General features: G+C 45.3%; 1 protein-coding gene across 1 annotated transcript in view; it reads left to right on the top strand.

Annotated features, from left to right (window-relative positions):
• Positions 1-24,221, top strand: part of LOC131263975 (aspartate--tRNA ligase, cytoplasmic) — a 210,262-nt gene that overhangs the window by 150,667 nt on the left and 35,374 nt on the right. The window lies entirely within an intron of this gene.

Raw genomic sequence — 24,221 nt, 5'->3', positions numbered from 1 at the left:
GTTCCGTAGGCGAAAATGTCATACCATACACACACGCACAATCAAGCTCATAACTCAGGCCACAAACTGGCGAGTCGAAGTGCACCAGCGCCGTGACGAACGGTGATAGTTTTCGGTTTCTTCCCCCTTCGCGCAGATAATCCTTAATTCATTCAGGGCCATCCATCCGGAGCCCATGGGTTCGTGGATCGTGGTGCATTAGTTTCAGCGGTCAATCATGATTTCCAAGGGGGGGCTTACGAAAGCAATGCAAATCGATGCTAACAGCATCCGGCGTGGAACCATCAGTGGTTCACGGAAACAATGGGTTGATTTAAGATTTTAAACCTTGATATGATCGATTGAATCCGTGATCACTGGTTTATGAAATTTAGAGGAGAGTTTTATAAGTTTTTAAAATATAAAAGTTTATTATTATTTATGTGCAGCGCACAATTAAAGGCTAAACCTCAAACGGGAAATAAATCTATCTATTTTCTTCTGCTTTTCTTTTTTATCAAATAACTTATTCGATTTGTTCATCGTAAGCGATGATAAAATAGCCACATAAATACCAAATTGATCTGAGGTAAATCGACCACCTAAACCACAAACATATAAAAATATATCAAGGAAGGTACGTAATTGTAATTCGTCGGGTTTCCCTTTAACAACACTAACGATCCTTCAGGAACCACGAAAGGACGATCGGAAGGAGAGAGAAAACTAAAATCTGTTTACCACCTGCATAAAAACCTGACAACAAATTCTAAATTCCATGCCATCCTCTCTCCCCACCCCGTCTGCATTGTAACGTCCCGAAAGGACGAGCCTACGGCCAATCCTTGCCTTCTCGCTAGGCAATCAACGTTCGTGGTTTATTTTGATTCGGTTTATGTGTTATTCTCCCGATCTTCGTCCCGGCCCCGCTTGGCGATTAGAAATGGCGTTGTCTTGATTATCTTTCCCTTCACGGCGTCTACAACCTACTCCTGCACTCTTTGGATACCTGTTGCACACCAGCAGCACTGCACCGGTAGTGGTGAGGCCACGTCACACGCATCGGCCTCTGTGGAAGGAAGCCTTTCAAAACAAAATCAGCAGGCGGTTTCCGAGTCGGGTCGGCAAGAATTGCCCATTTCCCTTACTGTCCTTCCCCGGGGAGAGGGGAGAGTGAGACAGCGGGAGAGCGGCGGAAAAGGGATGAGAAATAAAAAATAAACAAAAACCCATTCTCTGCCGATGGTGCAATAACGTTCAGGAGGGACAGGTTTTAAACCATAACAAAACCCACCAAAATGACGCCAAAGTCAGCGGCGCGCAAGGGAGACGGTTTCGGCCGGAAGACCGTTCCGACAACGGCCCAGACATTAGACGGCACCCCAAGAAGGCTGGCCGAGCTTTTTGACGATCGATAATTACCACCATAAACAAGTTCATCCCGAGCGGGATGGGATTCGAGCTTGCTGTTAATCTCCTACGGGTTTATTTTTCCCTCTCGACTCTTTTCCATTGCGTACCTTTTGGCCGGCGTTTGCTCACTTTTGGGAGCCCGGATGGGTTGCGGGTTAATAGTACGAAATATTGCTTCCTTCTTAAGCAAACTGCTGTATAATGATGATATTTGCTTCAGCTCTTCGGGCGGCGGCGTGGAAAAGCGTTGTGAATCGAATTGTGTTTGGCAGAAAGCCGCTAGCGATGAGTGGGTTTAAATTATCAAGTCCTAATCTCAACGCCAATCTATTGTTGAGAGAGTTTGGGAACAGTTTAGATTTGAAACAGATTTTTTATATGTTTTACAAAGTTATAGTAAAGAGAGAACAAATTAACAAATTTTTCTTCAATCTTTACGATGTTTCAAGTCGATTGAGATAAAGTATATTTATGAAAAACATACTGTAAGTTTTATGTACACAACAAAACAAGCAACAGTTAATCTGATCAACGGTCAGTTGCATTTCTTTATTTCAAACTTATGCAGCAAAAAAAGCAAAAAAAGCGTCAACATCATTGCATGTCCGACCTGGCGGTCTTCATTGTATCACATCTTTATAGCTTTCTCGAACGCGATCTTCTATTTTTATGGTTCGATCGTACCCCCCCACCTAACATCTGACTCCGATACCTGATTCAACAAATCCTTCAGCGAGAAAAGTACGTACGGTCGTACCTTCAGTTCACCTTCATTTTGTGCATCCCTTGCCCGGAGCATTGTCGCGCTGACTCATACCGGAGGCGATCCGATTTGGATTGCACCGCTTCGCGACCGCCGGTTTTTTAAAGGGAACCCAACCGACTTCTTCAGCATCCCCCAAAGGCAACATGGTGACCGTTCCGAATGGGGAGAGAAATCAACCGAGGCCGGTAACAGCCGGCCAATCAGCCAACAATCCCGAGCGCTTCCACCACGATGCGCAGCCCATACACGCACCGAGTATGCTGGCCGTGGCCATGTTCGGTTCGTTTGCAAGACAACATATAGAAACATAATATTGCAAAAATCGGATTGCAAGACCCGGGGGGTGGGCGGGGAGTCACAGACGCACGCGCTCCGTAGAAGCATCGCAAGAAACGAAAGAAACGAAAGGGTTTGAACAAGATGTCGCCCGACCCGGACGAAGTGCGGGGGGAGCGGAGCGGGTCGTTCCATCGATAAACCCGTTAGCGGAAAGTGTCCCGTTCGACGCCGCCGTCGGTCCGCTGGAGCGATCACATTTATCTGCGAGCAGGAAAAACATAACTATGCTGCTATCATTTCGCCATCCAGTGCGCACGCATTCCTTTCCTCGCGTGTTTGTGTGTGTGTGTGTGCCTGGAGGAAGTCGGGAACCGCGGGAAACGAGGCCAACGCGTCAGCACCAGCATCCCGCATGCGAAAATAATTCGTTCGTTATTTTATTTCCTCCCCCTTCCCGTTTTTCCCCCTTTTTCCCAGCCCACCTCTCTCGGTTCTGATTTTGTTAACGAAAAGCGAAATAATCAACAACGTGCAGCGGGGATCGGGGAAAGGCACCCAAAGTGCATCGTGTGGTCTTTACCTTCGCCGTCCCCAAAGGCACCGATGGGAGCCCTTTAGAGCGTTCCCTTTTGGGCCGCGCAGACCACAGGGCATCGAAAAGGAGTGAAAGAACGGAGAAGCAAACACGGGCAACTCGTGCGACCCTCCCCGATCGTATGCGAGGTGATTGCGGAGGCGTTAAGGAAGCGAGTGGGAAACTCTGACGAAGACCGTGTGCGGCCAGGCTCGGGGAGAAAGGAATGGCTCGGTAGAAATTTATGTAATGAAAACGCATTCCGTTGTACGGGACTCGCTACATGTCCGGACCGAGCATATAAACGCGCGTCCGGGCAGCGGGGTCAGGTCTTTGTGGGGGAAAACCAATATTTTCCAGTGAAATGGGATCAGCGAGATGCAGAATAAATTCGAAGTTGTAACAAAACACAAAGAAAGTAAACTGCAAAAGTCATTGAATAAATAGTTTAACATTAAAATCAATCCTAATTCAATTAATTATACTTCAATAAGGGCAGCGTATTATTTAAAACATAACATTGTTTAAAAAAGGTAAGGAATCAAAACAAAACTTGACCAAAGGCTCACAAAAGGAATATGGAAGAAAAGTTAACAACACTACAAGCGAAGAAGATACAATTACAACATCGCCGCAATTTGTAACTAGCCTAGCAAACAAATGTAGCCGCATTCCTTGATTTAAGTTAACCCATCGAGAAACCCAGCTGGAAGCCAACGAACGAATACGGAATAGAGGCTAATTTCCGCCCATTCGTTAGTTTCATTACAAGGAAACCCAAGACGGTCTGCTGCCCTACTGGTAAGCGGCATCCACGACCATCGATGGACAATCGCAGGATCTAATTCTAAATGTGTCGAAAGTGGGCCCTTCGACCGCCCTCCCCCACCTCCCACCCACGGACTTGCATTGTTCGCCCGTTTGTGAGGACGAATTCCGTTAGTTTCCTCCTAGCGTCGGTACAGTTATGCAGTTAGCGAGCTCGGTGCACGGCCCTTTTTGCTGACGGGTGACGGTGATATGGAGCTGAATCTTGGGGACGGAACCCTGACGAAGACACACACACACACACACACACCCTTTACGCAAGTATAGAAAATGGAGGATTGCCGATTTAAAAAAGGGTATCGCGTACAAACTGGAGCATGCTGTGCACAATCGTGTCCCGTTTTCGTGCCCGGATGATAAACTAACGAAACGATCCGTCCACAAACACGCACACACAGACATGCACACCTTCCTAAAGCCATTTAGGATCTTAGAGGATCGCGCACTCGGAAAGCGGGGAACAGCTACCATAAATCTTCCGTAATGAGAAATTGTTTCGTTCGAGTGTGCAAAGCCGCAGCTTCGGTTCGGGAAAGCACTTTGCGGGAAAAATAATCCCGCGCGATTACCACCCGACGCGGGCCGAAGGTGGTGGGCATGGGTGGCGAAAGACCGGAAAGAGAGAAGTAATTAGAAGTCATAAACAAAACCCCCTGCGCGAGATCGCGATCGCGAATAAGAGCGAGCACTATTCGAGTTGTCAGCGTAATAGATTCGCTGCCATTCATCCGGGGCTTTCACCCGGGCAGAACCGAGCAGATCTTTGATCTTGTCTGGCCCAGCGGACCGACCGGATCGTGCCAATGATCGTATGTGTGGGCGAAATGTGGTGCAGCATCGGGTTACCTTCACGGAAGATCAACCGGGGTATGTGAAACATATCACGACTCAGGCTGGACTTCTGCACTATGGGAAAGAGTTGGGCTTGCAAGGGGACGTAATTTACCAACCATAAAATATATTAAATGAAAAACTTTAATTGTTTTCTGTATTTCCCTTTACCTTTAGTTCATTGGTTCATTTAATAGTTCTGAAATCTTTTTCTTCTATTAGTTCATATTTTCCTCGAGCAATTTTTCGCTTTTCAAAATGGTGCCAGGACAAATTTCGCACTGCATTGGTGGCATTGAAAATTAATAATCTCCAATAAATCATCTCCGAAGAGTGAACGCTCGCATGGGCGAACACGTGCACATTTTCTCAAATAACAGACATCTCGTCGATGGCAGCCTTCAACCATTGCACACGCGCGCGAGCTTCGAAAGGCTGCTGAATGCATTAGAATCATCCCCCGTGGGTCCTCCTTCCGGCCAGAGGTCGAACCCTGTGGCAGACACCCATCATGCACGGGCCGCATTATGGATGCAGATTTCCGATTGCACACGATCCATGTGTCAGCGCTGGTGGAGTGGTGCTTTCAACTCTTCCACGGAAAGATCGGGCCCGCGGCGGTAGACGAACTCGAAGCGTCGGTTGACAGTAAACTGCATCGGACGATCGTCCGATTCGGTCGGTTTGCAAGTCGATCTTTTTTTCGCTCGCGTTCGCTATCGATCCGGTGCCAGACACATCTCTCAACGCAATGCACCACTGCACTGCTGTTGGAGTGTCGCTCGTAGCGTAGCGTCACGTCATTAATCTCACTCCCAGTGGGCCACCGGCTGTCCGATACGTCCTTCAACCAGCGTACTGGACCAGCGTTCGAGTCCTGCCAGCAGGCATGATTTATCTTCGACTCCGTTACCAATGATAGGAAGATGGCAGCGATCGATAGCAATATTGATTCCTTGGTACACTGGCCTTAATTAATTGCTTCTCGGCTTTGGATAGCACGGGCACGAGATGACCCTTGTCTGTGTGTGTCTACATAGTTAATACCCTAATATATTCACTTGTATACTTTCAGTTTGAGGCACACACTAATTGGCTACATTTTATGTTTCTTTTTCTAATCGGTTTTTGTCCCACATTTCAAGCATCTGAAAATATTGCAAATGATTTTCCTTTTAATTTTTTAACGTCTACCGTAATAAAACAAAATAACGGTGCAATATTTGTATTTTTTTCAAACCAACATCAATAAATCAATACAAGTTCTCACCACAACAGAATAAACTCGGAATGGCACCTTTCCAAATCAATTTAAATACACGCTCGATTCGAAAGACTTCAATGCAACGGCAGACGACGAACGTTTGTAGACAAACACAAATAGTGAAAACAAAACGCCCAAAATCCTCGATGCCACCACAAACACCGAAATTTAATCCACTCCCGCCGTCAATAACGTCATTCCCTCACGCTTCACAAAGTTTTGTGGAATTATGAAAGACGTGTGAAAAAAAGCGTACGTGTTTGCTGTTTGAAAGATGACGCGAAAAAAAGGGAGGAGGTTATCTACCACCGCACCGCACGTTTCCCATTGCGTGGCCGGAAGGGAGAAATAAAACTGAAAACACCGTCAAATCGCACATCGCACCGGTCAGCGAAAATTCCACCAACCATCTGATCGCCGAAAAGCACACATACGCGACCAGCAGGAGAACCGTTCTTTGACGCACCCGGTTCTACCGGATTCTCGACGATTTACCCGTCCTGTACCATTCCATCAAAGTCACGTGCACGTTAGACCGGCTTTCGGAAAACAGGTCTTCTGCTGCCACACGCGCTCTCCAGCCCCGGTTTGACGGGTGACGGATTCGGGCGTCGGAAGCGTGATCGATTCCGCCTCGGTTCTTCCGCACGCGCGCGCGCACGCTCGCACACACAAACTTAGCGACTCAAAGTAATGAACGGCAAAAATAAACCACCGCAAATCGCTGGCCCAAAACACCACTCGCACCCAGTCAGCCAAGGGAAGGCACTGACAGGACTGGTTCGTGACTCGAAGGACCAGTTCCTTCAACCTGATCCTCCCGGGGGCCGCTTACTTTGTACCAGCACACACTGTTACCGTACGCTGGAAATTTGCTTTATCGCGGGGTGCATTAAGCCGGACGATCGTCCACAGCCAGCCCGCTCTGGCAACAGTGAAACACACTTGCGTTCGCTTTTCTTTCCCTTTTTTTTGCTTTTGTCCTTTCCCTAGCTCTCCGGTTCGTTGGCACAACAACCTTCGTTGGCAATCTTGCGTCTTCCGGAGCACGGACTGCAATTGTCCTCGTCTGCAGTCAGCGTCGTGTAAGCGGACAGGCCGGCCCGCGGTTCGTTCGTTCCCGCGCTGCAATTAAGCCGCCAATAATAACAATAATAATAAACCTCCCTACATGGACGTAGTCATGGAAGCGCGTACTCCAGGAAACGTTCGGCCGCAACCAATGTGTCCCGTGTGTGTGTGTGCATGTGTGTTTCGATCACGCTGGTTGCAGTAGCATTCGCACACAGCCTCTTGTCTTGCATTTCTCTCGCGAAACTCCGGCTTTCGACGTGGGGCTACGGCGCTGGGGATTGATGGTTTGTCGGTTTAAGACATCGAGGAAGTTGTCCTTACTTTGATCTGAACAACGCGAAGCTAAAAGCCTATCCAATTACTTTTCACTAACAATACAACAAAGGAAAACAAGTGCAGTTTTACATCAATTGAAGTCGATTTGGGAAAGTAAGAAGTATTTTTCAACTATAATGTCTATGATTCAGAACTCATCCGCAAGCAAACGCAATGAGGAAACGGAAGCAAATAATTTCCTCTCGTGACACACAAACAATGAACATTTCATCTCTGTACAACTTTCAAAAACATCAAAACAAGGAAATTCCCTACGCAGGACATTGGCTGAATGTCCATGTTTTTGCTCCTTTTGTAACATCGGAGATCCTCAGCCTGTCCGAAATGAAAAGATTCGATGAATCAAAACACGATCGACACACGGAAAGAGGGCAACAAAAAGAAGAAAAAGAAAAAACCAAAGAGCTTGACAAGACACAGAGACTTTCTGACTGTTGTTAACTTTTCCATTCTGTCCCGTTTTGGTCGGTTTGAGCATAAACTTTTCTCTTTCACGCGTGCTTTAGCTCCGGATCCTTTTGATGCTGCAGTACGAAATTGGAAGATATTTCTTGTTGTATTTTAATACCTTTTTTAATTCTTTACCATCTCTCTCTCATTTTCCATCTCGCTTGACTCATCCATTTGTTTATTGTTGTTTTTTTCTCTTCATGCTTAATTCTTTCTACCTTCCTTTATCACACTATCGCATACGGCAGGCCCAAAATGTGTAAGCTGGAAATGTCATGGCATTTTATAAGAGTTTTTTTATTAACATCATTATTGTTATTATTTGTGTCGCTTCTCCGTTCGCCTGACGATTCGAATCGCGCCTCAACTACCGTCAACTTTACTGCCTCTCGGAAATGGGAGGCGTGTGTGTGTGTGTGTAAATCAGATTTTCTCCGCTTCTCTGGTGTGCGTCTGGTTAGCTCGACGTTTCATAAATGCTGCACACATCCCGGAGTCCCCGCCGTGTATTCACGCTTTCCATGCATGATCGGTGCTGCTGGAGCCTTAAGATTCCAACATGTTGTTCGTGTCTCCCGCCGCGGGGGAAGATCGACCGAACGAACCTCCAATGCTGCTGGTTTTGCTACTCGCCGTGTCTGTGTGTGTGTGTGTTTGTGTGTATGTGGAAAGAATCTCAAGAAAAGAACCAACGCAAACATGGCCCAAGACGATGGCTTGCGCTGTGGGCCGAGTTTCTTCCAACCAAAAGGCAGCAAAATCGCGGCTCGGTTGCGCATTTTTGTGTTTTTGTTTTTTCCTCTTTATACCCTGTCCTTCTCGTGCTATCTTCGCCGCGCCAACATACTTCGCTCGCTGCTCGCACATATAAGGCGCATAAATTGGTGTTGGTGGTAGCTTACACATATGGTTATTTTTATCCCAACATCCCCGATCCTCCACTATTTATTTCTCCCTCTGTCGACATCTCAGTTGCTCGTTCCTTTCTATCTTACTCGTTCCTTCTTGTGCATGCTACCATTGCACCTTCCCTCCTTCCGCCCGCCTGAATCTTTCCGCATCATTGGCATGGCAACACTTTTTATGACAGCGAGCGTCCGCGATCGACGGGGGGATCGGCGCCTGCATCCCTGGTACGATCGGCACCAATACCAATGCCCGTCACCATCACTACCAGCGTACGCCTTTTGCGAGGCAGCCATAAATATATGCCACTTTAAAAGTCATGAAGTCGCCAATGCAGGGGGAGTAGGGAAGGGAAGAAGCAAGGTGGCGGGAAGTTAAGGAATAAGGAAAAAAACATCCTCAACATTTCTCACACACACGCGCGCACACGCAACCGCAAACAGTCACAACATCAACAGCAGGGAATTACCCCGGTTTGACGCGGTTTGGAGAGATGTGCTTCATCCTGATCACTCCTTTAAAGTTAAATTAAGCATAAGTGCGACTGTACATGTGGAGTATTCTTGTATTTCCATTTTTTTATGTTACTCTTTACTTCCTATTAAGCCCCCCCAAGCGGAAGCGTAGTAGACGCAAACACTTTGGGGACACCGTTTTTTTTCGCTTCTTTCAAGCTATTCCCACGAGATTATTTGTCGTCGGGCGGCGTATAACTGAGTGCTATAAAGCGCGGGATTATGTTCCAGGTTTTGCTACTTCCTTCGCAGTTTCCAAAACCGAGGCCGCTACGAGCCAACCGACGAAGCGGGAGAACCGCACACCAGAGATTGGTGGCCGATAAGTGGTGGCAAACGGCACGACAGAAGCAACAGCCCATAGACGGAATGGAGCGTTATGCTTCCTTTCGGTGGACGCTTCGCGATGGCCTCCGAAAACGCGAAGGGGGAAAAGAAAAGCGCCCGTCATCAGCATCGGCAGTGGTTTTGCCCTCGGGGCCATTCTCCGGCGAAAGGTTCGTCGCTTGTGAAGAGTCTTTCGTTTGCGAAAGGGGACTCGTTCCCGTGCCGACTGCGTCCCGATATTGTGCCCGCGACTGCGGCAGAGGGCAACGTTCTCGCCGAAGAGATTGACAATGCATTAAAAGGAACGCTCTGGAGGCCCACGATAAGAATGATTTAATGGAGAGGTTTAAAACAGCGTATCTGTAGGAGCTTACCTTCTTTCACCTATAAAGCATCTACCATTCTGGGTAGGACGGGCAAACTGTTACACTTCGCTATCTAACCCAGCGGAATTTGTTTGCCTGAGTTAATGAATTCAATAATCAGTGCACAATGGAAGCTTGGATTATTTCCTCGCCATTCACCGTTTAAAACGTACGCGTAAATCTTAGAAGGCACTTGTAAGATATGGCTGAACTGCTGCTAAACTACCCATTCACTATTGCACTGTATTTCCTGATCATGCTGCGACAGCAGTCACATTCTGTGACATGTACCCTGCCACGCTAGTGCACAATTTGAACGTAATCCTGGCACACCCACGATCCTTTGAAGGTTTTAACACGATTAATCTTCCCGACAACTATCGTACAATCAAGCAGGATTGCTTACAGCAGCATAAACTCCAACGAAACGCGTACGGTACGTTCCTGCGTGGCGCGCAAAATAGAAAGACTTGCTGCGGTGGCCGATAAGCGACGAACCCCAATTTTTTGTTTTCGTTGCGCACTTGTTTGTTTCGCAGATGGCACACGACGCTGTACGTCTTCCGCGACGCGTTGACATTCGTTATTGTCGCGTCGATTTCAAGCACACAACAGCACTAAAAACACACACACGACCGTCAAGAACGAACACTGCAGCCCACGGGGAAATATTTTTGCTGTCAAACGACATCAATTTTTTTATTGGTCAGACTGGCGAAACAGGAGCACACTGTACAAGGAAAAACACACTAACGGACACACACACGCGCTTACATGATGCACAGTTTGGCGCTATCGTCGCGACCACCATCGAGGACGAGGATCTCTGACGGTTGCTATCTCGCCCCCCCCCCGGATGCCGGATGCTACAGCCAGGATAAGAGAAAACACCACACTCACAGGCACTCAAACACATACACAAATGCACACACACACACACGCACACTTACATGTTCACACACCGAGAGAAGAACGGACCCTTCCTTCACGCGTGTTGTTGCGTCCACTGGCAGCGCCTATTGTGTATTGTTGCCGAATGACGTCTCACCCGAATCCTTACGGAGGCTACACAAATTTGGGATACAAAAAGCCACTGTGCACCGCCTGTGCAGGTGCCCGGTTGTGCAGGAATCGCGGCAGCGAACGAACCAACCGTGCGCACGTACGGACGTTTCTCTGCGTTTCTTAGCAACTGCGCAGCAACGGCAGCAGAGCAGTAACGATCTGAAACATACGACACGACCCTGCGAGCCAGAAACCGAGCTTTGCTGAGCTTGAGCGAGAGCTTCAGCCTCGGGCAGGCGGGTGGAAGGGCAAGCGCAGGAGTGAGCAGCAGCGAGACAGGGGTAGCAGCGGCGGCAGCGACAACAGCGCGAACCCGTCCCACCTGTAGCCACCCGATCGGACGGATACAGGCACCGATACCCCACCAACACCAGCGCGCACGATCGCGAGGAAACAACGCCGAGAGGGCCGAAAGGAACCTAAACAGAGGGTAAGAGTGAGAAAAAGACAGACGGAGGGCGGGAGAGTAAATGAGCAAGGCATAGTTTGTGCGAATGAGAAGGGATGCTGCTTCCTAAACACACAACCAATCAACCGCGAAGGAACCGAAAGCATGGTCGTACACAACCACCACCGCAATCGATATTGTTTTCTCCGTATCGTAGCCCTTTCTCTTTCTCTTGTACTGTTTCCTCTATCCCTAGCACCATCCTTCTCGCTCTGGTACACCCTTTGCCTCCACCTGTTGCACCTGCTGCCTTCCCAGGACCCAGCAAGGAACCTCCAGCTCACCTTTCTGCCCACTCACTTGCGCAAATGATCAACTGTGCGATCGGGAGAAGTTTGAGGCGATACAAAAAACCAACCATACCAACGGCAACCCTCTCCGGCAAATGTCATTGCCGGATCGATCGCGGGTAGGAGTGAGATGACGCGAAGGATGTCAGAACCGAGACAAAACACCGCTTTCAAGGACCTAAATCCTTGGATGTGTATTGATCTCCCGACACCGATCAGGAATATTTTGCTTATGCAAATTTCGGCAATTCAATTTTTTTTTTCAATGAATTACTAATTATTAAACACATTGCAAAAAAAATCTAGAAGATAAATCTGACAATAAATTCCCTAAACTTGATGTATCGCGCCTGAACTCTAGGTGGATATTTAGCATCCTTCCCGTGTGTTGGTAAAACCGTGCGTTCGACACGCGAATGACTCAAAACCGCCGTCACAGGACGGCGACCGGGCGACCGGCGGGGTCCACTCCCCAATCGCGGTCACTTCGAAGGCTGCCGAGCTGTCATACCGTTCATCAGGTTGTGCGCGAGTTTGTGTTTGTAAACCCCCCCGAGGAGATTGCGCGGAACGCGAGACGCGAACCCCGCACCACCCCATTGATGAAGGCTCCACACTCTAAAGAAGTCAGCACACCTGAAGAGCTCCGAACTGTGCGTTCAAGCTTGCTTTATTTATTTTTCTTAACGTCACTTCTCGTGTCGTATTTTTGACCGACTCTACACCGGTGTCCATAGTGAGTAAGCGAAGAGGATGCTTGTAGGGTGAAGGGAGAGCGTTCGAAGTAGGGATGCAGAGTTGGTGCGGAGTCAAACATGACAGCATGCGTGGGTGGATCGGGAGAGTACTGATTCAGGAAACGACGCGCTGAGAAACTAACGGCGGCATCGAACTGTAATGTGGTGGTGTAAAGGCTTCAAGCAGCGGCTTTAGGTTTTTTTGTTGCAGTTTTCTTAACCCCCCCCCTCCCATCCATGTTCCGTCACCACTCGCTCACAAACATTGCCTCCGCGACCCGGCACGTGCGCACAAAGAAGCGTCTTTTTGTAGCAACGTTCTGGACAGCATCTTTCGAGGCAGTACAACCACATCGAACGAAAAGAAACACGAAAGTGGATATTTCTTTTTCGGAGGGATGAGAGAGAGCGGTAAGACGCTTCATAAATTCATCGCACCGGCATAAATCTCTATCACAACGAATCGGAGGGAGCAATAAAGCGCGACGATATCAACGCCGTTTGAATAAAGTGCCGTCCGGCCGGGGAAAGACAGCAATGCGCGGGCAAGCGACGAACCCTTTTGAGACGAGAGTAGCACACTAAGGGAAATGGTGGTTCACAATTCAACTGGTGAGATAATAATCGGTAATTATTTTTTGTATATTTATTTGAAATCATGTATTATGTAACGAATTAACTACAATGTAAAAAACTCAATTTTTAAAAAAATAATTAACTCATATCGAAGATGTTTTTGTATCATAAAAAAAACCTATCTGCGAACTATCAACAAACGAATCCTCATCCCAGTTGCAAATCGCTGTATTATGACCGCTTTATTGTAACATTCTTCTCGAGCACACAGTGTCCACAGGTGATCCGAAGCCAGCCCAAACGGCTCTAATATTCAAATGCCCACGGCGAAGGAATTAATCCGATTCCGTTCGACACGGTACACTCTATTTCGGTTCATTTTCTCGCGTGTTTCTTGCGCTGCTTTCTTCGATCTCTCTTCCTCCCCCGATCGCGCTCATCTAAAACGAAATGAAATTAATATCACCCCCAGCACTGATCCGGTTCCCGGTGACAATCTTCGGCAGATACCTTCAGGTGGGTGGGAAAGGGGTTGGAGGGTAGCAGATGATGCGGATGTGCGAATGTTAAAATACGGCTGGAAAAACCCCCCCATTTGACAACTCTCCCGAAACTGGCCGTGGGGCAACTAACACTATTGAGTTGACGAAGTTAGCACCCGCTTTCTTTCGATGAAGGTGGAAGTGGAGGGGAGAGCACACGGGTGTATAGCGTCGAAGCATAACTTTGTCACTCTTTGCTGCGCATGATTACAAAACCTGGGCATGACCACTGGGAAGTTGGAACTGAGAGGATAACAAATACTTTATCCAAAAGGTATGGTTTATTGATAAGTGGATGCATTATCTCCTGTTTTATTTTAAACATCTACGAAATTAGTTTACGATTGCTTCCTCCTGGCCCTGCAATCACTTGTTATCACCAAACTTTGATTTAAATGTTCACAAATTTGCATGAATATTGCCTTTTTATCATACAAGTGTCAAGAGCTCTCAGTCGAACGACAACCGCGCAACGCATAAGTTCGAAAGTAAATGTGCGGCCTGAAATGACCCGCGCCACACAAGAGCTTCCCGCGCCCTCTAGCTCTTTCTCGATCGCTCCTGTCGCCCCTTCCTTACCGTTGCTGCTATCTCTTCCGCCCGCAAGGAGCGATGGTATTTATTTATTCGTCTCTGCCCATTCATTCGATCGAGTCGAAACGAAACGTCGCACCTCCAACCCGCGGTGCGTAACGATGGGGCTGCGTTCGGTCATCGAAAGACTTCAATGCGTTCACCGACCGCGAACCTTCCCGCATCCCGGGCGAAAGGGGTGGCACGGAAAAAGGGATCCCAGGCCAGAAGGCAGAAGGGTGGGTTATCGTCATCGACATATCATTGCAAGAGAGCGCGAGCGCGAAGACGGGCACAAGATGCAAAAGGTAGAAGGGATCCTAATGGCTTTCAGCTTTATGTATGCGTTCCAACCGGTCAACCGAATATCGTCGCGAAACACTTGTACTGGGGCTCGCGTTGGGGCGAAATCACGCACGCATCTCGCACACACGCAGCATACGCACGCGCACACACGCACACATTCCCTCCCCCCTAATGGGGAACAGCGCTGTTGGATGCTGCGATCCACGGAACGCGAGCCGCGGATCAAATCCAACATGGCTACCGCGAGTACGATCGCGTCGATGTGTGCGTGTACTTCTTCATTGCCTTAATTATATGTATATGAACGATCGTTTGTTTTTTTTCTCCCCGCTGTCTCAAGTTTCTCCCGAGGTGTAATAAATAAATAAATATATGTTTGCTTGGCTAAGGCACGTCAATGCTTCGACCACGAGCAACACAAAGAAACAAAACGAACTCAAGACGGAAGAATGGACAGATAGCAACTAACTCAAGTGATACCGAAGACGATCGAGCTGATGGGCCAAGCTGACGAAGGTTGTACACGAAGAGAAGCAATAAAATAAGGCCACGATACTAACCGTGCTTACAATGTTATAAATGTTGATAATGTAAGATAATAGACAATAATTCAGCCGTAAGACAAACTTCGTTTGATGGTCTTTTTCCATTTTTAAATATAAAATAAGATCTCATAAATGTATTGCAAGCAAAATAAATACAGAAGGAACAGAAAAATGAAATAGAATAATAATTCACGATTCTTTACTTGATAACATCACCCTACAGTTGTGTTTAAAGTAGTGCCTTTAAAACAAACATTTTTGTGTTTATGTTTCACGTTGCGTACATTGCGCCTCATCCTTCGATTCTTACGCTAGACAGCCACGATATTTAGCAACGGACAGACCAGAAACTTTTATTTTAATTTTAATTTCCACTACACCAATTTAATCAGCAACATGTTCGTGGACATGTTCGTGACCCTGGCCCGGCAAGTCGAAAGGAGCATCGAAAAAGGTTACGTCTGGGATTCTCTTCCATTTCGGATGGAACGGAACGTGCAGGCGACAAAAGGACAACCGAATGGGAGACACCTTACCGCACACTGCGGGACGGGCGCAAAAGCCAGAACAAACGTCCGACGAGATAAAGTGAAACATTAACGAAAAACAACGTTAAATCACAGACGAACGCGAGCGGGGACGAAAGGACGTCCACGCTAGGACAGGCTCGGTAAAACAAACGAGCTGCGATAGCGTACTCGAATATGGGATTTGTGCAATGGCTCGCAGTGTGGCCGACATTCCCGAAAACGCGTCGACGCAAAGAGTGGAAAAAGGTAAGTGAGTCCAAAAAAACAAAAACAATTGTTCGTTCTCCACAACCAAACCGAGCGTGAATGATAAAAGCAAAGTAAAAAAAAGAAAACCCACAAACCACTTCAATCGACACGACGCCCCAAAAGGAAGCGACGTATCGCGCGCCGTGAGTGAAGTGAAGTGGCCAAAGAAAGGCACTGCAAAGGACTCCAGCATTCCTGCCCGTCAGCGAGTGCACATAGTTCTGTGTATCATTATTTTTTGTATTCCTCTTTGGAAAGCGCTGGCAAATGGAAACGCTCATACTTTGCTTCGACTCGGTCGTGAGAAAACGGGGTGGAAAAAGTGCAACCGAAGGACATCGTCGAGGGCGAGGAAGTGCAGGGGCTCGAACACAAAGCCACGGAGATATAAAAAAAACGAACGGCGGGGGAAAAAACACATTTCATTTCGTGAATGATTAAAGACAAAAGATAATGAGTTATCTGTCCATTTCGGTGCAGGAAAGCGTCGGAATGGTTTCGGCCAGTTGGCTGATGTGGCGCTCCGGTCACGCCGCGTCTTCGCTGCTGCCGGTGCTGGCGGACGGAAAAGAAAGGACGAAAGCGTGAAAGCCGAAAATAATAAAGAACAACCAAGCGGCGAGCCATTTACCGATCGGTGCTGGAAGGATACGACGGAGGAAACGGTTTGTGCTGGGAGAAGCGTAGTATGCAGGAGCCATCCCATCCGAACGCCCTTCGCCAAGCAGCATCCCCAGGATCGGCATGACATGCAATTGTTAAACAGGACGGTGGGAAAGGGAAAGAGAGAGGGAGAGATTTTGTCGAAAAAGGCATACAAGGCAAACAAATGCAAGCACAAGCGTACAACTGCAACACTTTCCCTGTTGGACCTCAATCAACGTTCAACAGGTTGGATCGTCCTAGAGGAGCAAATGAAAATTACCTTCAATTTTCCCAGACATTCTAGGTAAACTATGTAAAAATGTTAGGTTAGTACTAATAATAATAACATTTCTTAAAGATTGATGATCAAGGTGCATAGATTTTAATTTTAGAAAATCAAATTTTCGAATTGAAATGAATTCTCACTAAGCCACAATATACAAAGTGCTTTCTGTTGGTTATATTTTGTACTTCAAAATTTTGGAAAGTTCAAAGAACAACCTACGACGCAATTGAATATGTATGGTGTGCCGAACATCCACTGGTGTTCAATAATCAGATTACAACAATTTCGCATAATAGTCCCATTTGGGCTACATTTGGCAGCGCCAGAAGAGTGAAATATACCTTTGGCAATACGGCCGCATTCTACCATGCCAGCCTTTCCAATTTAAAATGGCACCGCTAACCGGGACCGGGGAGAAATGCCTCACTAGCCAGTTTTCTTTCCGTTCGTTTGCTTTTTTAACGAACTAAATTGCGCGAAAGCACAATTGCGTAGGCGAGGGTGCCTTTTGGGGGCACTTTTTTTTTTTGTCGTTGTTGATTTTACTTTCGGGTAAATGCAACGGAATTCAATTGACCTCAGCAGGACTTTGCTGCAACTTTTCGGCGGCTTTCGCCAACTTTCGGGTCCGTTCGAGTGCGCGCACTTTGGGCTATACGTTGTGGCAGTTCGGATTTTTAACGTTATTACGACCAGTCGTTTCCGTTTACATACTTTTCGTCACTATCCTGCGGTATCCATCGCTATGTCTCTTCACCGTAAGAGAAAAAATAACGTCCCGGATTACAAAGAAAGCCTATAGTAAATTGTGCAACCGCCGCAGGAAAGCAATCATTACCCGGCGTTGGACGTGGTTAGTAACTTGCGGCGAACCGAAAAACAAAAAGCAAGATAATAGCCACGGGTGTGGAATTAAACAGTTAATTAAAGCGGCCCGTCGTAAATCATTCCTCGTCTTCAAGGTGAAGCAGAGCCGTGCAGAAAAGCAGAAGATTTCTGCAAATGATGCCAAATAACTCACGTTAATAATTTGCTTTACGTGTATTGTAAATTTCAATAATAGGTTGCTGATTATGTGAGATGTTGTGAAACAACGAGTATTTTATACATCCCATTTTCATGTATTGGCACACTACATCTCCTTCTTTAATGGCCTGCTCACAGTTGGACACTTGAGCAGGTACACTACATTCATCTGTTTGATAATATAAAAACTGATTGAAATTTTTTTTTATATTGCGGAAGAATAAATTCAACAACAGAATTGAAGAAAGTTCTCAATTCAACAAGGAATATCTAAAAAAATCGTATTTAAAATAAAGCGTACAATCAATTGATAATTAATCCTGTTTTTTCTTTCCAGAATCAAAACTTTCAATGACATAGTACTAGCGTTTCTCAAAAACTATTTCAACTTTTTCTCAAAAACTATTTCGTTTTCAATACCTTTCACACCAACATAGATTGAAATGTAGTGTTTACCAAACAGAGGTTTTCATGAGCCTTTTTATGTTTTACGTTAAGCTGTTCCAACATTTTTCCACAGTTTCATTCAACATTTCTTTTTGGGTAAGGAAAAAAGGAATGTTTGCAAATTGAGGTGCATATTTGTCCCCCTCTTATCTACTAACTAAGTCATTGTCAACGTAGACCTTCCGAGGAAGCCAAAAACCTTTATTGCCCATCAACGGTTAGATTGTGCACTCCATTTCCTACTACCAAGGAGCTGCTCAATTGGCTAACGAAATGACAACCGCGCACGCGCACAACAACTTTAGTACGCCTTCCCTTTTCTAGGCACCCGTTGGAAGCAATAAAGCCCTTTTCTACCGCTCCGCCACTACTAATCGGGCGAAAAACAGATAACCAGGAATGGGGTTTTCATTTCGTGACGCCAAAGAGCCGCGCCAAAACCGACAGACGCTGCATTGGCCGGGTTTGGCCGGCTGTGGTTTTCCATCGTAGCAGAAAAGTGCAAAATTACACCTAGAGTTTTTCTTCTTTTTGCCACGTGCAGCGATGGCACGTGGTTAGTTGGAATGTGCTTCTCTTGTTTGTGATGAGGGAGGACATTTTTTCTAGTACCTCAAACAGAAAGCTGCAAAAACGACATAAAACATCATGTGTTTAACATGTTCGGTTTTAACAAAATCGTTTGAAATCTACTATTTGTAGATTGGATAAATAAACTTCTAGATAACGTTGAATTTTTTCTTTTATTTAATAAATCGCTGTTAATGTTTTCGTCAAAGCTATCAAGAAAATGGTAATGTCTCCATTTTGTAGCTCATAAAAACCGTTAGGATTTCATGCGAATCAGAATTGCTTAGTCTTCTTTTTAATTGCTTTAGGCCTCATTTCTTCGCATGGTCAACCAAGAATGTCCATTCCGGACAGCTGCGTGCCTCAAGCAACCGAGAAAAAGCATAATTTAACTCACCGAGGACAAAAGATTTAATAATAATAAAAAAAAACTCCATCTTAGATCCTCTAGATCACCCTGTACAGCCCTTTTTCACGGGAATGGAAAATCTCACATTTGCCAGCTCCAACTGTCCGGCCCAAATCGTTTCCGACAGCTGCGCGAATCGCGGACAGTCGGAAGCCGTTGACCGTTAGAGTGCCAAAGATGCGTGGAGAAAACCAGGGTCAGCAATGCTGACCAACGGTCACGTCGACGAAACGGCTTTCCCACGATTAGTGTACGGGAAAAATTGGAATTCCAAATGACAAGAGTGAAAAAACAACAAGGACGCTCTCCTATCATCCCGCTAAAAGACACACAACCGTCACGAGAACCTCTCCCAAGGAAACAACCCGTTAAACCGGTACTTTCCCATGACCGAAAAGGACGAAGAACGCAGGACGTCGGATTCGCACCGGTCAGTTGGTCATCCGCACCTTAATCTTCCCAACTGACCAATCCATCTTGGCATCCCAACGTCCGCAAACCCCGAGGGTCATCCTTCACGGGAAAGGACATTTGCGTAATGGGAAGAGCCTGAAAACTAAAAAAAAAGGTCCTAAGCAATCACTATGTGAAGATTACACACCGCTTCTCCGAACCAAAGCGATGTCCAGCGATGTTGTGTCCAGTCGAAGATCTAACCCTTTCAGATAGTTATCCTTTCTAGGGTCCGTCCGTTCACCTTCTCTTGTCCGAAGAAAACGGACGGACATTGCTTGACTAGAGGAGGAATTAACAACCAAAAATAAAAAAAAGGAACAGGAACATCTTCCCCCGGGCCTTCAACTCGCTCATTCTTTCGCAGGATCCCCACACCCCATTGTCCAGTGCGAAAAATGAAGCGGACAATTAAAGGATGGGTTTTCTGTCCGTGCTGGACGTGTCAGTTTTCAAGCAGTGGACTTTTTTTTAAACCAACACTCTCCTCGGGTATATTTTCCATCCTTGGACATGATGATAGGGATCGTCCTATGTCCTTGGACACGCGAAGAAACCCCGAAGAAGGGTGCGAAGAAAGCGACACTATTTCTACAATAAAACCAAGGGGTTAAAATACAAGGAAATAGCCACGTTTGGTAGACGGGAGTACCGGGTCTATGGTTTTTTTTTTATTTCTTTTACTGGATGAAATCTGAACACCCTATCGGGGATAGGTAATTATTTATTCTTCTGCTACCGAGCGCACGTTCAATTTTTAACTATCTCCGATGAAGGGCTAAAGCTTGGACTCGTTTCTCATCTCTCCCTGAAGGGATACGTTCTTTTCTTGCTTATTCCAAGGGTTGGCACAAGGAAGTGGACAAATAACTGGCGGCAGAGAGGGTAACAACTCTTTGGCTAAATAAAAGCATGGATATGTGCCTGCTGATTTGAGCTCTTCTGTTTAACTTCACCATAGGGAAGCATTATCCTCAACGGGTGAGCGGAAGGCAAAATTTAATGACAAAAAAATTGATTTGGAAAACTGTGCAACTACCATCGACTGCGAGTTTCCCGACAAAACATTTTTCAAGGTGACGCAATGCATCAAAGGAAGAAAGGGCTGTATGGAGAGAGAAAGGATTTTTATTATTTCCTATGATTCGGAACAAAGGGTTCTCTCGGTGATTGAAGATGATAGTTAATTTCCTACCTTTTAATTAAACCCTTACTTTTTGCTTGACCATTGTCCATTTTTTAAATCTAAGGCTATTGTCGAATAGCATGCGAGAGCCATTGACATGTCTAGTAAAGGTTATGTTTTTCCTTGCAAATTATTCTTTTTATTATATAACTTTGTGGAGTGGTCCATTATGTTTAAAATGAACCATTTTGCTAAGATCAACAACCAAATAACTCTGCCTTTACTAATTACGTAACTTCTTGACTTGAGTTCCATATTTTAGATAGTATAACAAGCTCTATTTAATTTGCGATGATTACTTCAAAAACTTAAGGTAGTTTTGTACTCGAAAATTAATTTATTTATATCAACTATTTTTTCAAGTTTTCCTTTCGCACTAGAATTTATTTGTTTAATATAGTTTGTGAAAAACGTTCAGCTGAAAATAAGATTAGCGCTTGCAAGTGCGCTGCGGTTGGAAACAGTTTGAATAAATTGACAAAATTATTTAATGCAATAACCCTTTTGAGGTTAGCTTATATTTTTTAAATCGGAGTTTACTAAATACTAGGAGTTATAAGCATGTTGTCAAACAACCAAAATTACGATTTAGCCAATATGAAATTTATTAATACAATAATACTTCATCATATAAGTCTAATTTTAAAATAACTAGTCTGCCCCACAACATCAGAGATTTTCAATCAATGAACTGTTATGCTTCCTAATAAACTTTGGGTAAACTAAACGCCGTAACACGACCGCATGACAAATACACCACTTCAAAATTGTGGGTGAATTTGACACATAAAATGTATCCAACTCGAGTCAATTGCTTTCGGAAAGAAACACTTCACCCAACGCAACCAATTCTAAATACACGATGATGGTAACTTTAACGACGTATCGCGCAGAGAACAAACCACCCGCGCACAAATCCTGTTTACGTTCTTCGTCATCGAATAGCTTTTACTTAGCGGAACATCTCTGCACGCATCCACGCATGGTTTGCAATTCAATTTGCAGTTAACCCTAGTCATCACCTTTCATTTCTTTCTCTCCGGTCATGCAGTCCCGGATGACGGCAGCCTGGCTGGCGATGCCCACCATCCTGAGCCGCAAGACACTTTCGGTTGTTTGTGTCATTGCTGCCTCCGGATGAAATGTGATGGCTGTAAACAACAATTATCGATGATAAAAAGAAACCCCATCTTGTTGGCAGAATCTTGGTGCTGGCCGATCGAACCCGAAGCTCCACTCTTCGAGGGCAGGCTATTATTGCATCCCCGCGCGAGTCCACGTACCGTTCCGTAGGCAACGCATCGATCATATATCAACGGACATGCGGACAAGTAATCATCCGCGCCAGGAACTCATCGGGCTCACTGAACGCGTGAGAATCGCGTCATTTACTACCCTTTTTGTCCCCGTCATTTGTGTGCATCCCTATCCAACGGACGCTTTTAGCCGATTTATCAACGTCCGCCGGCTTCCTGCGGGATGTGACGAAACGTAGTGGGAGGTGATAGCGTTTATTTCCCAACCAGATCGCAGAACACTCCAAGCACTGCATATTCTTGCGGTACGTGCAGCGCGGACCTTTGGCATTATAACAATCAATCGTTCCATTTAAAGTTAATGCTAATTAAATTGGGTCGATAAATAAGCATTTTGCGCGATATAAAAATTATCTTGGATTTTCCAGGATAAAAGAACTTTAATAAAATACGTGTTGAGTGCTGAATAAGAAAACCACTCTGATGGAGCTTTTCACTTTACTTTCTGATTTTAACTAAACACGACCTCACAGAACAGATCCCGCGTAATTGAAGAGCTATCGTTGAAAGACGTACAATTAAAAGAAAATTGCACTCGGTAAAGGCAACAAACAGCTAGGACAAGTGAAGGCGGTTGTTGTTGAACGGTAAGACTTATTACACGTCTTCCGCTGGAGGCTCTGCGAATGGCCTATTTGCCTGAGGATATCTTTAGGGGTGGAGAGCATATATGATAAGAAAACCATGAAGAAATTGTTAAATTTTCTTTTTTTAACTTAGCTTGAGAAAGATTTCCTAGTAATTGCAAACTTTTGCTTAGAAAATTGTGAAGGTATTTTATTCATAACTTTAGTATAAAATATCGATAAAAATTTGTTGATATTTAAACCTTCATTGATCAACTCTTTTCGAGCTCTTTTTCCTTGGCAGTTTTTTTTGTCCTCCGTGATTAACTCAATTCATAATACTTTGCATGACACATCCTTGAAGTAGACGTAGAATCACTCACGAAAATCACCGTTGTGTATTATTTATACCCCTTTTCCAATCCCTAAAGAAAATCTCATCGTTTTATTTTTAAATCACCATTCCAACAATCTCGATCGCGATAACCCATTTCAACCCACTCCGCATCATTTAAGCTCGACAACCGCATTCGTACAACTTTGTATACTGGTTCCCCAACGCAGGCCATAAAATTAGTTCTACATTGTTAAAATTTGAAACGCGTCATAAAAATCAATTTGCTTTCCATAGCTCATATCGCGAATCTTTTATCGGCACGCGATAAGAAAAGCGTACCCGACCATTTGCGTAAACGTTTAGCATCGAACCGGCGATCGTTTGTGCTGCCTCTTTCGAAGCTCCCCGCGGTTTGGGAGCGCGAGCGAACGTTTCGCTGTCTATCTTTGCCAAGCCTCACAACATCATCGGATGCCATGCTGCGCGGCACGCTTTCACGCTACAATCAATCTTTTATGAGCATTTTATCCGCCTTGCTGAGTATTTTTCTTAATTTTTAACAATTATTTCAGTTGGATAATCAATCTTTAAAAAGTTACAAGGAGTTTTTTAGAACCCTGTAAGTTGGTTATGAAAAAAATGTTCTCCATATGAACTACATATAACTTCGTATTTTAAAACATTCTGCTTATTATTTCAAGACTGGGCTTGGGAGAGTTCGTTGAGAGCAAATATTTCCCTAGGGAATCATAAGACTCTTTTTTAGAAAAAAAATATTCCAACGGAAAATCCTCCATCCTTCTAAATGGACAACACAAGGATGCTTGCTGACCATTACTGACCAGTCACTGGACGCCGAGATCTTCACGTCCTCGGATAACTCATTTGCATAATCTTTCTTGGTCCAGTATATATGTTTTTTTTTCATCCCATGTGTAGACACACTTAACCGTCGTTGGCATTGGACAGCAGCCTTCGTTATGAATCGAATTCCCATGACCGATTCGGATCACGCTGCAGCTGGAAAGGGTTATGGCTACGGACATTTAAAAAACATAATTGCCTCATATAACAACTTTAAAGTTGGCAGTCTTAAGAACATTTAAAAGTCCTCAGAATATGATTAAACTTCATACATAAAAAAATATCCAATTATAATCTTTAGAAAATGGCAAATAAATAAAAGTTTATTTATTATTCAAAAATGTTTGT

Source organism: Anopheles coustani, chromosome 2 (assembly GCF_943734705.1).
Source record: "Anopheles coustani chromosome 2, idAnoCousDA_361_x.2, whole genome shotgun sequence".
Lineage (NCBI taxonomy): Eukaryota > Metazoa > Arthropoda > Insecta > Diptera > Culicidae > Anopheles > Anopheles coustani.
The sequence above is the reverse complement of the archived record's forward strand: the minus strand, read 5'-3'. Positions and strand labels throughout refer to the sequence as shown.